A 6,435-nucleotide genomic window follows, 5' to 3' on the forward strand; every position below is an offset into this window, starting at 1 on the left:
TACAGGTGCATCTAAAAAAAAAAGTACAAAATCCATTATCTCAAAATATTAGAATATTTACATTTGAGTTTCATTAAATTACCATCCCTACAGTATAAATTCCGGTTATCTCTTGTTCTTTGAAACCACAATAATGGGGAAGATTGCTGACTTGGCAATGGTCCAGAAGACAATCATTGACACCCTCCACAAAGAGGGTAAGTCACAGAAGGTCATTACTGAAAGGGGTGGCTGTTCAAACACAATAAAATAATGGCAGTAAAGCAGACACAAATGTGTTATGAATGTATGAGTCACAGAGCAAACGATTTAATGATTTGTTGTTTCAATTCAAGATCTTGGAAATTATGAGTTGTTGCCCTTTATAACATACCTAAGAATAAACTATGGGAGGTAAATCAATAGGTCTTTGGCGGGACTAAAACATGTGGTGTCACAACAAGAGACATCTCTAGGGTGAAGACAGGAAGGGCTTGCAGGGTGAGGTTTCCATGGCAACAGCAAAAGGGTCAAGAGGCTTTGTATGTGTGTATGAGTGTGTATGTACAGGCAGGTTCAAAAGAATGTGACAATGTCATTCAATCATGAAAAGAAGAGACTAAAACAGTAATATAAGAGCAAGCAAGAGAAATATGGATGAGAAAATTAGCATGAAAATTATTTAGAAAAATTTGACTGCGGTGCCCACTTATTCTATCTGAATTAAAAATCAGAAAGGTGAACAGCACCAAAGACCTGAGGATCGTTAGCTTTTCCCCAAGCGTAACTTAAGCCTCCATTTAATTCTGAGTAAGTGATTTCTACAGTTTATCTGCCCTAAAGATCTGCAGGCATGTCCTTCAGTTATTCTATGTTGGAGCACTTGGCAAGTGTTTGGTGATTCGCTGTAATGTGTTTGGTCCTGGGATTTGGATAAATGGGTGTCAGATTTTTCGGTGAGGTTTTGCATCTTGCTCCACCATTATCATCTAAGGACATAAGGACATTGTTAAGAGAGCCCACATTGATTTATGGCTCCTCCCTTATGAAAACCATGGTTTTACTACAAATAAAACAAAACAAACAAACAAACAAAAAACATGGTTACTGTAGTTAAACTATGGTAACCACAAATCAACCATGGTTTGCTACACCAACCATAGTTTAATGGTATTTGTAGTAAAACTGTGCTTATACAAATGGTAAGCAATATGCCAAAAAAAAACAAAAAAACATGGTTACTACACTTTTACTATAATAAAACCATGGTTAATTTTCGTAAGGGCTAGACAAAGTGAAACATCCTGTATTTGTTCTGATATAACACAACAGCTCTGCAGTATAGCACCTACCCTAATCTATGCCTGCAACAAAATATGTATGGTGATGAGACTTGTTTTCAAAGAATATATATCTTTGAATTGATTAAGTGTGTATTTTCTTACCTCGTTGGAAATTCCATTTTTGTTTCTTGTTGTAAGCATAAAGCTACGGAGCCCATAAAGTAACATTCGCGTGCATGCCAGGCCAAGTTTCTTCGTTTTTCAAAACACGAAAAACTATAAACCACATGGGGAACAGACATTACATGGAAACGACTACTTGCACAGTGCGCACGCGAACAATTTTTCTTGCGTAGAGATTTCGTGCGATTTTTTTCTAGCGCGTATGACAGCCACTCTAGCGGTTTTTTTGGGAACGAGTGTCGTTCCCGAATTCCCCAAAGCCATGTATATGCAGTTCTTGTAAGAGAATTGAGCAACCGACATAAAATGGAGCTGAGGAACGGGAGGGTTGCAAACGTGAAGCTCCAAGGCAAAGAGGCCAGCAGTTTCTGCCGGTCAGAAGATGGTATTGACTGGATATGCCAGAAATGTTTCTCTACCTTTGGGTACGCCTATTCTTGTCGAGCCCTTTTCCCATTCCAATTTACCAAGTGGGCTTCTGTTCTGTAATTATGTTCTCACTTGCCCAGCCAGGACTTCGTTCAGAAGTGCCTGTTCTTGTGCAAAACTACCGATCATGACATTACATGATCATGACTTTGGGAACGACACTCTATAGCGTTTTTTAATTTTCATTCATTTTTTCCATTTAATTTTTTCATTTTTGTAATGGTTTACCTGGTCAAATAAAATAAAGGAAAATAAAATGTTAGTAAATGTTGAAATGTTAAAATATAATTTATAATATAATTTAGGCCTATAATAGGCTATAATATAATTAACATACTTTAAATGTTTGATCAAACTTATTGCTAGGGACAATTCTGGATATTGGTTGGGATTTGTCCCTATAGTTTTCTACACCCTTGAGTAAGATGTACATAGCCTATTGTCTGAAAACAAGTCTTAATATCTTATAACATTTTGCAGTTATACAGTTTTGCTTTTGCAAGTAAATTCATCTTGATTTAATGATGTTGTGAACTATTTTTCTGTAAAACAAAACCAAAATATTGCAAAATTATGTTGGTATTAGTATAAGCCTATGCATCAAGACAACCCCTTCCAAAATAGCAAATAAAATGCTATATTTAGTAAAATGCTGCTAATAGAAATGTTATCACTGAAATACGTGACTATGGCCTGTTTAAGGAGATAGGTAGAGTACTGGCTGAGGGAGGGCTGTATTTCCTTTTATTTATGAGGCACAGCACAGTGAATGGTCGGGCAGTTTTCTAATGTGCTGCCAATTTAAAGCAGGTTATTTAGAATGACAGCAAGCATTTCAACACACCTGAATGATAGCGGGCTTTAGGCAATGACCAAAACAAAGGAGAGATTTTGTGAGAGAGGACTTGTCAGGGAAAAAAGGTCAGTCTTATCCAGATGAAGCTGGAGGTGATAAGGTAGAATGATAGGCTAGTTGTCGTTGATGCTAGTTCATGCAGCTAAACCATTGGCAGGGTAGCGTAACATGATTTCAGAAACATGAATTCCTTACATTCAGGTGGCTATTTACTTGTGTGTGTCTGATTATTTCATAGATCAATAAAAGCAATATTTTACAGTCAACTCTGTGCTATGTGTCACTATACATCCAGTTGAAAATTAATCACACACAAATATTCTTGTTCTTTTTTTTTTTTTATTTGGTTTCAGGCGCCCTGGAATTTGAACAAATTAGGAAAAGCAGAGATCAGAGACTATCTATTAAAAGATAGAAAAATTATAAGCTATTACAATAGTCACCTTATTCAAGAGAGAGCTCAGCAGTGAAATCTTGGAGCATTTCTAAAGACATTCCCATTGGTTGCTAGGTAATGGCAGTCATCATTATTCTCTTCAAACAGGAAAGGAATTCATCAAAGCCAATTCTTGAGAATACAACCACTACACAAATTAATGATCCAATACAGGAAGGAACGTGCAGTATGTTGAAGGATCTTGATATTTTTGTTTTGTAATCTGGTAAAGACCTACAATTAAGGAAACGCTGTAAGATCGGAATAACAACATGATAAATGTGAATCACAAGCTTTGTTGTGCTGACAGATCAATTCAGAGCCTGCAGTCTGTACAAAACAATTCAACAACCATGGTCCATTTATATAGCATTGTGCATTCATTGCTTTGTCCCTTCGTTTACAGTGGCTCTGTAATTGTCCATTCACTAGACACCAATCTCTGTCTTTAATCTTTTTGGTCGGAGACATCACAGTCTCAAAGTGTTTAAAGCTTTTGGGTTTTCAGGTTCAAATAACTCAAAAGGAAGTACAGGTTAAAGCATTGTTTTTCCTCATTGGTTCTAGCCCTCAAACTCTAGTTCTCAACTATTTTTTTTTCTATTTTTTTCTAACCAGTGGGTCATAATCCAAACAGATGGGGGATTCACTCATTTATGAGTGCTATTTAACCATTTGAAACCTTTGTAAAAGTGCACTTGGTATCTGCACATTAACATAGGGCCAATTTACACAAATTGAAGTTTAGAATATAAAGGCAAATAAACATAATGAATCCCAAATCATATCTTTGCCAACCTGCTGCATTCAACCCACTGTTTTTTAGGTTCCTAACAAACACTTTCACGTTCTCTTTCATCTGCTACAGAGAAATGAAAAACAAAACAGGTGTTTATCAAAATGGACTTAGAAAAAAAGCAATAGCAATAATTAAAATATGAATAATAATAACATTACAAAAATGAACATCAAAATGCCATCTTTCCAACCCAAGGTAAATACCATGACAACTTTGTGAAAGAGAATAGAAAAAAGTTCTAAAAAAAGAACCAAATATTGTGTTTAAAATAGGACTAATCTAATGTTTACCACTATACGAATCACGCTATACAGCTACAAATCTAAAATCCTCCCTTTTTTCTTTCTCGAAACGTTTCAGTTCTTTCAAATTAACATAAGGATGGGAGTTTTAGTCTATGGAGGGGCTGTTTGAACTGCAGTGATTGTGGGTAAACGTTTAACACTCATTATGTTCAAAAGGTCAACCTGGAGTAGTGTAGAACATCTTCAGGAAAGCAGGTTTCTTTGCTTGTAAATCTTAAAGGATGATATCCTCATCTAGATCTTCAGTTAAAGGCCTCTTTGCTTTCTTGATACGTATCATTTAAAAAAATCAAGTTCTTTGGTTCCATTCATATGTTACTGTATACACATAGTTCCCTTGACTTTTTTTAAAGGGTATCTTTGACCTCTACTGACTCCAGGTTAGACCTACTGTTCGCCAATCACAAAACACATTTATGCATGAACTCATACATATAACGTACACTCATGCATGTTCCTGTGCTTTGGTAATGAAGTGTTACAAAAGAAATAGGGTATGAATGTTAAATATGAAAGAGGTATTTGGTATTATTATTATTCTACTATTTGGCAAGTTCAACTCAGTTATCATAAAGAGGACACAAATGTTCCTTCTCTCGTATCAACATATAAAATCTCCTTGAAAATATATCCCATTTTCATTTGGTTATTATTTAAATGTTAAAAGGTTTTCAAAGAAAAATATGGCAGTTCAATGTCAAAAGAGGGAAGACAGAAAATGTTTGACTATTAAAGCATATTATTGTTGCGGATATTTGTGTGAATATGTTTCTTATTAAGTCCATTTTATTGCAGCTTCCCCTTTTAACACAAACTGCAAAAACATAAACACAATGGCCTAGGTTCATCTAAAGAGGACATGGATATAAAGACAAATGAAAACCTTAAAAATTTTTACATCTTTGGATATCATAAAGCGTGGTTTTCATATCAAAAACATTTTTGGATAATCTACTGCCATGCCTGTTCGCTTGGGAAAGAGAGAACGCAGTGGTTTCTCAGTAAACCCAAAATCAACCATCATCTCGCAGCTCCGTCAAGTTCCCATGGCAACCGATTTGGCATCTGGAGAAAAGACCAGTTGGTTTGGCTGGAAAGAATCACTTTGGATAAGCATCCTCTCGATGCCATCACATATTCCTTGGTGGAAAGCAAAATATCCTAAGGTTTTTTTGTGGTATCCACATGGAAAGGCCCAAAAATATCCCATCACAATTCTCAAGGGTCCATACATTCCATGCGGAATTTTCATATCACATTCTCCGAACAAAATGAATCCCCTTCTGTACCTGCTGTTTCATCTTTTTCTTTGGAGTTTAGGTTTAGCAGCATCAGAAAGGAATCCATGGAACAGCTTTGGCAGAATCCTAATCATCATATCCGAAACATACCATGGATCCAAGGTGTGTTTGAAGTCGAATCCCCTTCTGTACCTGCTGTTTCATCTTTTTCTTTGGAGTTTAGGTTTAGCAGCATCAGAAAGGAATCCATGGAACGGCTTTGGCAGAATCCTAATCATCATATCCGAAACATACCATGGATCCAAGGTGTGTTTGAAGTATTCCACAGCTTAAATGCTTCTGTAGATCTCTGGACGATGAGTTAGAGAGGGGTTCCCAGATAGCTTTTGTCTGCTAAGGCAATATTTGGAGCCAGAGGATGGGCAGCCACAGTCACACTCTCCATGGCAGTCGACCAGATGGGCACCTGAATGCAGGTTCTGGAGGCAGCTGGCACAGGCACTGGCAGTGGGAAGAGTAGCGGGTATCTGCTATTTTTTGGCTGAGGTAGGCAAGCTTTATTAGCAGGGGGCTAATGTCAGCCCAACATAACATTCTGAGGTAACTATCTTTGGAGGTATACAGCTTTTGGTGGGTATTATAAAGAACAGGAAAGAGGGAAAGGTGGGAAGAATCCATCACCTTTATAGTTCCTCTGGGGTAGAGCCTGCCTCGAGGCATGTACGGTGAAACATATAACAATCAATTTATCTGAACTCACACAACCACAAGCGAAGGCAAAAGCAAGGCCACGTTATTCATCTTGGTATATCTGAGCTAAGGCTAACAAATGGAACAAACCTCTGTTCCCTGTAATCATTTCAACTGAGAATATGGCTTATTGTAGCTTGTTTTGTAAATCATGTAGTTCACTAAATCACACAT

Source organism: Sinocyclocheilus anshuiensis, unplaced genomic scaffold (genome assembly GCF_001515605.1).
Source record: "Sinocyclocheilus anshuiensis isolate Anshui unplaced genomic scaffold, SAMN03320099.WGS_v1.1 scaffold253, whole genome shotgun sequence".
NCBI classification, from domain to species: Eukaryota; Metazoa; Chordata; class Actinopteri; order Cypriniformes; family Cyprinidae; genus Sinocyclocheilus; species Sinocyclocheilus anshuiensis.